This window comes from Drosophila sulfurigaster, chromosome 2L, assembly GCF_023558435.1.
Source record: "Drosophila sulfurigaster albostrigata strain 15112-1811.04 chromosome 2L, ASM2355843v2, whole genome shotgun sequence".
Classification (NCBI taxonomy): domain Eukaryota; kingdom Metazoa; phylum Arthropoda; class Insecta; order Diptera; family Drosophilidae; genus Drosophila; species Drosophila sulfurigaster.
Window position 1 is genome coordinate 16,214,410 of NC_084881.1, and position 10,082 is coordinate 16,224,491.

Below are 10,082 nucleotides of genomic sequence, written 5' to 3' on the forward strand. Positions count from 1 at the left end.
ATAATGAATTATTATAATCTTAATTTATTAAGACTGATTATAAATCTATGTAATAATAAGAAGGGAATTAACAAAAAAGAGTGATATAATAAAATATAATACAATAAAATTAGATCAAATGAATTAGAAGAACTTAAATTAGAATAATCTTGTATAACATTAAATTATATTTAAAATTACGAAGTTTGTCTTTTTTATGGATATTACTGACTTTGAATTTTTAAGCTTTCTGGGCATCCATTCTTAATTTTCACATTGCAGAGTATACAAATTTCTTTACTTATCACAAAAATAAATAAAGAATTATTTAGTTACAATTTTAAGGGTATCCATTTTTAATTTTCATAATGCAGAGTATACAAAATTCTTTACTTACCACAAACATAGACTCTTCTCATCTCCTTTCTCAAATCTGCTGCAAACATTCCATCTTGGCCTTCACTTTGTGTGGCCCCCCAAAATCTATGCAATTTTTCTTCCTCGAGTTTCCCCCACTTGCGTTTGCCGTAAAAGAATTGAAAGATTTTCATAATTAAATGTGCGCATTTGATATTCGATACACACTCGTATTTTCTATGTAGGTTGTCATAAATAATAATTTATTTGTTTAGTTGTTCGACATGTTTCATTTTACACTTTTGCTTTTTTTTTCCATGTTTACCTCTAATTTTGCACGATTAATCAACACAGTTTTCATGACTCTCTCTCTCTGTGTGTTTGTGTGTGTCACTATTTATAGACATCAATGGAGAGTTCATCATTGGTTGTTGGAAGGAAAACACATGTTCGTTTATTTAGCACTGGAACAGGTGGATAATTCTATTTTCGTAAATTCACATAAATTTCCCGGGGCTGCATTCATTTATCAATTTGTCTTTTAACAGCGTCTGCGCGCATTTTAAACAAATATTTTGTAATTAATTAAACCTTAAACGAAACTATAATATTCGTTGATCAAATAACCACGCGCCCTACATTCAAAATGTTGACTTCTTTTGCCCTTAACTTAACTGAGGTGCAGTAGTTCGAGTTTTAGTTGGAAAAAACTACAGGAGGTCATCCAGGGGCAAGACGGTGGCTGACAACAAATAAAAGGGAGCAAAGGGCAGGTGTTGTGGGTAGCCAAAAGAATTGAGGAGTCATCAGAACTGAGCTGAAGCGTGGTAAACTTTTATCTGCAGAGTTGTGAGACATTAATCTACTATTCTTCTTTAATGCTTCAAGGAAATTCAATAAAAATGAAGACAAAACCACAATCCATACTATTGCTTAAGAAATTATATCTTGGAAATTTAATTTCTAAGTTAGTTATACAAATTTATTGCAGTAATGCATTTTATAATGTCACGTAAATATAACCAATACGTTTAAAAACGATGAAAAGTATCCTTTTAATATAATTTTTATTGGGGCTCTTTGTTATTAATACACTAATATTTTTAAATTTGACATTTTTATCTACAAATTACGTATTTTATTTAAATATTTTTTTTCTTGCAATATATACATACGTATAAATATTTGTTTTATTTAATCATCAACAAATTTTGAACTTAAGATATTAAATCAAAAAATTGTTTTTCGTTTTAGATTACCTCTGCAACAAGTAATTGAATTTATTTGCGGTAAGTACGATAATAAATAAAATATTCAATTCTCTGATAAATTCCAATTAAATTACTGGCTACATTCAATTTTCTTCCTGAACTCGTGCCATTTATCTTTATGTTACTCCAAGATTTATTTTGATGCCTAAATATTTATTTCTTATTTGTCACAATGTAGTGTTGTATTTCTCTCAGTACATTTTTATATATTGTATTTTCTAGCTTAGGTTTTTATTTCGTTTTTCTGCCAGCGACCACACAAAAAGTCGCCTTGACGTGTGAAACGAATTGTCAATTGGTTGCAATGTAATTTGGGGAATGTGGCAACAGCAACAACAAGAATAGCAAAAGCAAAAGCCAAAAAGGAGTAGCAAGAGAATGGGCGAAGAAGAAGAAGAACTGTGTACAAAATTAGCGCAAAGCGAAAGGCAGAACCACCCAAGTGGTAAAAAGTGCCAATTCGTGAAATTTCACAAATGCCAATCGATGTGAATAATCAGCACCGACAACAGCAGCAGCAGCAAAAGCAGCAGCAGCAACACGAGTGAGTGCGCACTTTGATGTGCCAAGTGAAATGTGTAGCCCCAAATAAAAAAAAGAAAGAGAGAGAGAACGCAAAAGGGAAAGAGTGAGAGAGGTAGAACTTGGGGCTGAGGGCAGGTCGCAAGACAACGCTGTTGAGTGACAAACAATTGCAAGTGAAAGACGGGAAGTCAGGGGCTGAGGGGCAGCGAGTTTACGCACAAGCTGCTTACTTGTTGTATTTGCAGCCGTTGCAGCATGCCTCTTGTGGTGTAGACCAGCAAAAAAGAAAGGAATAAAGTATAGAAGTGTTGGCTTGTTTTAATCACTTTTTGCGTTTTTGGCTTTTGTCTGGTGCGACTTTTAATTAAGTATATTGCCTGCAGCCAAGCAACTGTTACAAGCAGCGACCCCCTCTACCTTCCACCCGCTTTTGCTGCTCAGTCGAAACTAATTTCTCTGACTCACACTCACACACACACATACAGAGAAGGAGAGTGAAGCAGCCAGGCAGGCAGATCCTTGACGCTGTTGTTGGGCTCATTTATTTGAGTGCTGCAATTGTTAACAAGCTACGGACAAGTTGCAACTTGTCTGCCCACCTCAACGCACCTCCCCCTCGTCCCTTCCCCACCACCTGCAGTCTTTACTTACACTACCATCTTGTTTTCGTACGTCTCACAATATTTTTTGCACTCACTCCACCTTCAAAAACGGAGCAACTGCTGCGCTCTCACTCACTCGCTTCTTCTCGCTCACTCGCTCACTCACTAACTCATACACTCTCTCAGTGTTTGCTGCGTGCTCTCATTCTCTTTCCCCCCTTCCGTCAGCCAAGTGCGTGCGCTGCTGTAGTTAAAGCTTTCAACATTGTCTGCCATTTTTGCCAAGCAACGCCCTCAATCATCTGGCTGCTTAGCACACGCACACAAGCACAACTACACGCACACACACACACACTCTCATTCACTCACTCTCACACACACTTGTTCGCTCAGTCGCAAGCACAAAATTTGCGCTCAGAATTTCCCCTTTTTAGTTGCGCCTTGCCTGGAATGCTGCCCACTGGAATGCCGCGTGCGCGTGCTCTCTCTCTCTCTCTCACTCTCTCGCTTTTGCTCTCTGTGTGTGTTGCGCTCTCCTTTGCGCCTGAGCTTGAGCCGCCCAAAATGGCCGCCTTTTGGGAACTCACTCAAAACTAGTCGGTTGCCTTTTTTCTCGTTTCGTTTTTTTGTTGCCTTGTTGTTGGCCATCCAGTTTTTTGCCAGCTCGCTTTCATTTCACATTCGACACAACTGGCGGCCGCATCGGGGGACGCGTTGATTTTCCGCTTATACACTATTTTCTATATTCTGTCAGCGTGATTCCCACTTTGATGTCCGTTCGCGCATATTTCGCACCTGATTAACATTAAGTTTTATTCGAATTTGGCGCACATTATTTTTAAATGCCTCACATATAATTCACAGACCATAAAACATGTTCCAAGGGGAAGGGGCGAGGAAATGAGAAAAATCTCGCATATCTAAAAAACATTATGCGCGACATAGCTATTTTTAAATAATATAATTTGTGTATTTATTTATTTGCTGCTTTTACCTGTTGCTATAAAAATCAGTTGACAGCTCGTCGAAGGGTGTGAGTTATGATAAAAAAGAAAGATGCCGCTGATTTTTAAATTTAAAATATGTGGCAATCTGGCTATAATTATGTGTTATGATATGTGACAAAAAAAAGATACAAATGTTAGCGCGTGTTATTTCTTATTTCTTGGAAATTAAATAAAAATATTTCCCATATATACATTGTTCACCCTTAGATTTTAAGCAACCCTTGTGAAATTCATTCGTATCTCAATTAAGTGTCAGCTTCACTTAATAAATTGAATGAATTTCAATGATTTTCATATGGTAAAATGATTTAAATAGCGTTGACGTCGTATTACAAGCAATGCCAAAAATAAGCTTGGCAATTACGTTGGCTGAGCGAAACGCCCACCGCCCACAATGCGAACACAGCATCAGCTACAAGTACTTGTATCTACAAGATACACATGTATCTCTCTACTGTGTGTGCCAGAAGCTGCCTCAGCTTGCGTCTGTTTGTATTTGTAATTAGTGGCAAAGCTGGCATATATGCCTTCACTTCCTCTCCCTCCACTCCCTCCACTCCTCCCCTTCCCATCGACCAACGCCCGTTTTGTCGTCTGCAGTTTTTGTCCGGGGCCGTTTTTGAGCATCGAGATATGGCAGCAAAAGATGAGCTACAAATTTCTCAAGTGTCAACACCAAGTGAGCAATAGAGTTGTGTCTCTGTGTGTGTGTATCTGTCAGATACTTTCTGTCTTCATATGTGCGTGTGTGTGTTTTTGGCCATGAAATAACCATTTTTCATTGCAGCATTGCATTTAGTTAATGCACACACACATGCACACATCTCTTGTGGCATTTATTAATAGCCATTAGCAAGTCGCCTTGCTAATGATGAAACTTTGTCGCATATTGATAAACACTCAAGCTGATCAATCGCCACACACGCAACAGTTAGCCCATATATCTTTACATTATACGAGTCTTTTTCAGCCTGACATCTTTTGTGCACTGTCTCCGCATATCTTCAGTTTGGAATCTTCATTTCATTTTGCATTTGACAGTTTTGTCGAAAACTTAATGAACCAACAATTGACCAAAAGGGAAAATACACTCTATAGCATATATTTTGTGGTTCGATGCGAGAGTATTAGAGTTCATTGAACGTTGTGCGCCATGCACAAAATTGCAACTAATTTGCACTGAAATTATATTTTATTTCTTTGACAGCGACCAGGCTTTGCTTGCTTTGCAGGCTTTGCTCGAAGGCGGCGCATATCCTTGGGCAACTTAAATTGCAGCGATAAGCTTTAAACTGCGCGCACTTCCGGCATGCTGAACCACTGCATACCCTGCAACACTTTAATTCGCAGCGCGAGGAGCGTAGTTACCATTGATTATAGAAGGGGGGTTTTTTTTTTAATATATTTTAACTTTTTACAGCTGAAAGTCAGTTTCACATTTTGATGTTACTTTTGTTAATACCTATCTTATTACAAATATAAACTTTATTTATAATTTGTTTAATGCTAGTTTTTTAATAGCCAAGTCTACAAAAACCCTGCCTGATTGCACTGTCAAATATTATAAAACTATTTTGTATTTAACAATTGATCCGAACTTTGATAGTTTTGTTAGACAATCACTAAAATCAACAACTTTTTGATTGTAAAATAAAAACAAATCTAAAAAATGTAATTTTTATTTTACTTTATGGTTTAATTTAATATTTAAACTATTAATAATTTATAGTTTAAATATGTTCTTATATTAATAGGCAATTTAATCTGTGATCCTTTAGGGTTTGTGAATTCTGAATGCTTTATCTCAAGCTTTTTAAGAAAAGTTAGAAAGAAAAATCTAAAATCCCCTATTCATTGCCATAACCTCCCTTTAGTCTACGCCTCTGCCCAAATGCATGGAGAGCAAGCATATAAGTATGTTTGTGAGCATACAAGTATGGCTGGCATGGAAAGTGTTGGCAAGGATATGCTTAAACATGCAAATTTTCAATATGCAGACAAAACAGACATACTTTGTGTGTGTGTGCGAGAGAGAGAGAGAGACAGACTGAGTACATGCATGCTTGCACAGGAGAAATTTTCAACTGGCGAAACGTGAAATGCATTTGGGTTAAAGGGTTGACTTCTCGCCTCCTGGCTTCTCCCAGCTCTTTCTCTCGCTCTCTCCGTCTCCGTCTCCATCTCGGTCTGGGTCTCGGCTTGTGCTGGCATTCGATGAAATTGCCGGATTGTGTTGAAGTGTGATGTAGGCATCGTTTGTTTGTGCCCTGGACACAACAGCTCGCGACGACGACGACGACGAAGAGGAGGCCTTTTGGCATAATTCTCAACTGCAGCTCCTCCTCCTCCTTCTCTTTATATACTCTCTGCATGTGTTGTGAAATTAATTTCATAGCGACGACTTTCATGTTGGCTTGTTAAAAGTCTTTGGCTTTTACCCACACACAAACACTCACACACACACAGACAGACAACAGACACATACTTGTAATAAAATTACCATAATTACCATACAGAAAGCCATTTAGGTGTTTTAATATGTGCCTACAAACTTGTATTATTTGTTGTACACCTTCTGTGTGGATGGCCTTAATATGTTTTATCTGTTTCAACTTTTATCAGATTTTCTTTTCGCCTGCCTGCCATCTTGTTTGTTTGTTGTTATTTCTGCTTCTTGCTCAGCTTGTCATCTCCATTTCGTATATTAACACACGCCAAATACTTGTTGTATTCGTTGAAGAAATGGCTAAAATCGTGATGGCCTTAAAACATTAACTAAAAGGGAAACGCGAGCGAGGGAAAAAGTGCATTTCAGTTGTATCTGTATCTATTCTTTGACAAGCTGACGCTTGTTTGTTTTCATGTTGCTTTGATAAATTGAATACATTTAATGGTGCAATTAAACTCATGTTTATGGCTAATGCGAATGCCACGCCCATGTCCCGCCACCTCTCCTCCTCCAGTTGCAGGCGAAAAGCAATTAAAATGCTCACGTTAAATGGACTTGCACTATAATTTGCTTGACTTTTCAAAATTATTTTACATATTCTTATATAAAACATAGAAATGCGGGCGTTATTTTGTCACGAAATGCTTAACGCATCGATGCAGATATTTGCGAGTACTTAAATTCAAATTGTGTATAATAAGACAACATTCAGATTTTCTATATACAATTCTTCTTTAAGCAGTGTTTTTAAGATGACTGAATTTCCCTTATTTAACCAATTTGCTATTAATTTACAATTTCTTCAATAACATTTATTTACCTCAAAATGGTTGCTTTCCTCATAAGGATTATCTTCTACAATTTTCCTAAACAGTTTTAAATATTATTTTCAATAATAGTATTGTTAATATTAAAAACGAGTAAGAAAGCTACAGACGATTATGTTCTACTCTGAGAAGCAAAGCAGTGCAGTGTATTACCCTTAAGACATATCAAAATTATTTTACCGAAACAATAATTAAATATTCTGACAAATAATAAATACTAAAATAAATACTAAAACTCGTCATCGAACAAAACGGCGCATATTTTACTTAAATCGCATTATTATAACCAATTTTATGAACAATTGAAAATTCAATAAAAACACAGCAAGACTTTTTTGACAATTTTATACATATATACCATTGTCAAAAACAGGAAAATAATGCTGTATTATTCTAAAAATATATATGAATTTATGTACCAAAAAAAACAAAATGATATTTGGTATATTGATATAATTCAAATTGAAAATTTGGAAATACTTATTTTATATATATATTAATTCCTTTTCAATATCTATTTCTCATAAATATTTTTAGCAATTCAAAGTGTCGAGAATTTGTAATTATTTTCAAAGTAAAAATATACGATTAGAGCTCTGTGAATTAATGCCAAACAAAAATCCTGGCCAGCAATACAATTTATGGTAAATCCCCCTCAGCTAGAGGCGAGTTAAAAAAAAGAATGCACAAAATAATAATTTAGATAAAAGTCTGCATAATTTTGATAAGACGAAGTGAGGTCTCTGGCGAGCCTGAAAACAGGTCTAGAGGAAATTTATATGCTCGCACCTAACTGCAAATTGTGTGTAATGAGCTGAGCGGCGTTTACCTTTGCCTTCACCTTTACCTTTCATTCGTTCTCGTTCTCGTTTTGTATGTATTTTTTTCGTGTTTCTTCCATTCCTCAGCTAATTTAGTGGCACCTTTTGCGTTGTCTAAGCCTGAAGAAGACATAAATTTGTTAGCGCCTGGCCAGGTTTTAGCTACCAATTTGATGTTGAGGGTGTTTTGTTTTTTATCCAACAAAACACACACAAAAATTAGTCAGAGGAGGTAGAAAAAAGGTTGCCGACTGGGAGTGTGTGAGAGAGAAAGAGAGAGAGAGAGAGAATGAGATATCCTAACCTAGAGATCGGTCGCTTATGATAAGATGTTTCATATTTATGTTCGAAATTAGGCAAATTTTTAGTGGCGAGATAATTTGTGTACGACTTTGTCGCAGTGAGTGAGAAAATTGCAGCTAATCTACATGCCCCATGCCTCATGCCCCATGCCCATAAAGGTCAAAGCATTGCCTGCTATCTTTTTGGTGTGAGGCTGCTGAATTTTTAATGTCAGCTACGTGAATTGAGCACGAATTCAGCTAGAATATGTTGCCAGTAAATGTTGTATTTATATACATTTTTTACCAGTATATATTTTGTACTAAATACTATACGTTGATGCATATACAGTATCAATTTCATACCAATTATTATATTTTGATGTATATGTAGTATACAAAATATTATATTTTTTCAATTGAATTAACTTTTCTTTTTAGTTTATACTGAATATTGTATTTTGAGGTATATTTTCAAGTCGAAGTATAAGTATTATTTATAAAATGTACATTTTTAAGTCAATTAAGTTGACTTTTCCTCTTATTTAGTTCCACAATTACTCGAAATGCGTGGCAATTAAAAACGTTTGTAACATCCAATTAAAAGTTTAAGTAACTGACAATTTCACTTTCCTATTTCCACACTTTGCATAAATACTTAATGGAAATATGACACTTTCTCACAGACTTCTCTCGAGCGCAGGAACCAAAGACTAAAGTCGTTAATTAAGACATTTTGAAAGTTGTTCCAGCGTTTGAAAAAAAATGATTTTATAATTGCAAGTTTTGTGTGTATAATTATTAGTTAGTTATCGGTTAGGTCAGGTAAGCCTAACCTGGCCCTGTTATATAAGCCATATTTAAATGCCTCTCTGCCTCAGTCTGTCCTCCTTCTTCGTCGACATTTCGTGTGGCCTATGGGCATAAAAAATAAAGTTATTAATATGGCGAGCAATACTTTACCATATGCTCTGAGACTTTTTAATTACATGTGATTGACAGCACGAGTTTGAAATATGCTGTAAATTTCATTACAAATAACACTCGAATGTAATTGAAACAAATTGAAACCTTGACGGAAACAACAAACGAAAGAAGTTTTGTTAAACATGCAAAATAATTAAATTAAATTGATTTTTTATTGCAAGATTCTTGATTTGAAACTTAGTTGTAATATATTTTAAGCAACTTTACAGGGTATGTTTAGGCCTTGCCATATTCAACTCCTCTTATTTGATTATTTAAATATAATTGATGACCTTTTTCATTGCTACAAATCTAGAATCTATCTGCCTTTAATTGTAGGGATCTTCATTTGTAATTTAAATTTAATTTTCAAATATGTATTTTAAGCAACTTTACAGGGTATCTTTCAGCCTTGTTATATTCAGCTCCCTCAAATTTGATTACCTTAATGAATTCGCTGCAATTCCAAAAACTATTTGCATTTGATACTAAAAATATTGATTTGTTATCTTTGTCATATTTGATATCTTCAGGCCTTGTCATACTTTTCTCCTTCACATTTTATTAGTTAATTGTAGCTGCAATTATTTTTTCTATAGCTGCCAGTCGAACAAATAATTTGCATTTAATTGTAAGAATCTTGATTAGAAGTTTGAAATTAAATTTTAAAATATGTGAAGCAGATTTACAGGGTATATTCAGGCCTTATCCCGCTCGTCGCCCTCACATTTGATTAATTTAATGTAGCTGCTGCTACTCTCTCAACCGATTTCACATGCAACTCTTTCCACTGCGATGGCCTTTTATCTGGGCTTAGCAACTAATTAAAAAGTGCATTAACATTATTAATAACTAATGTCCGCACTAAAGCAGCGAACAGCATTAACAATTAATAACAAATGTCTGAGCCGAAGGCATATATCATTAGAAATTGATGACGCATGTCGCGTGCAACTTGCAACTGCAACCGACAACTCTGTTTCCCCCTCTCTCTCTC

The 10,082-nt window shown here is 35.5% G+C and overlaps 1 long non-coding RNA gene across 1 annotated transcript; it reads right to left on the reverse strand.

Annotated features, from left to right (window-relative positions):
• Positions 1-1,601: 1,601 nt before the first annotated feature.
• On the reverse strand, positions 1,602-3,789 carry LOC133834913 (uncharacterized). The gene is made up of 3 exons (XR_009893502.1): positions 3,729-3,789; positions 3,586-3,654; positions 1,602-3,529 (listed from the first exon to the last, which is right to left on the reverse strand). It is a non-coding gene; the product is annotated as an uncharacterized LOC133834913 (long non-coding RNA).
• Positions 3,790-10,082: the final 6,293 nt, after the last annotated feature.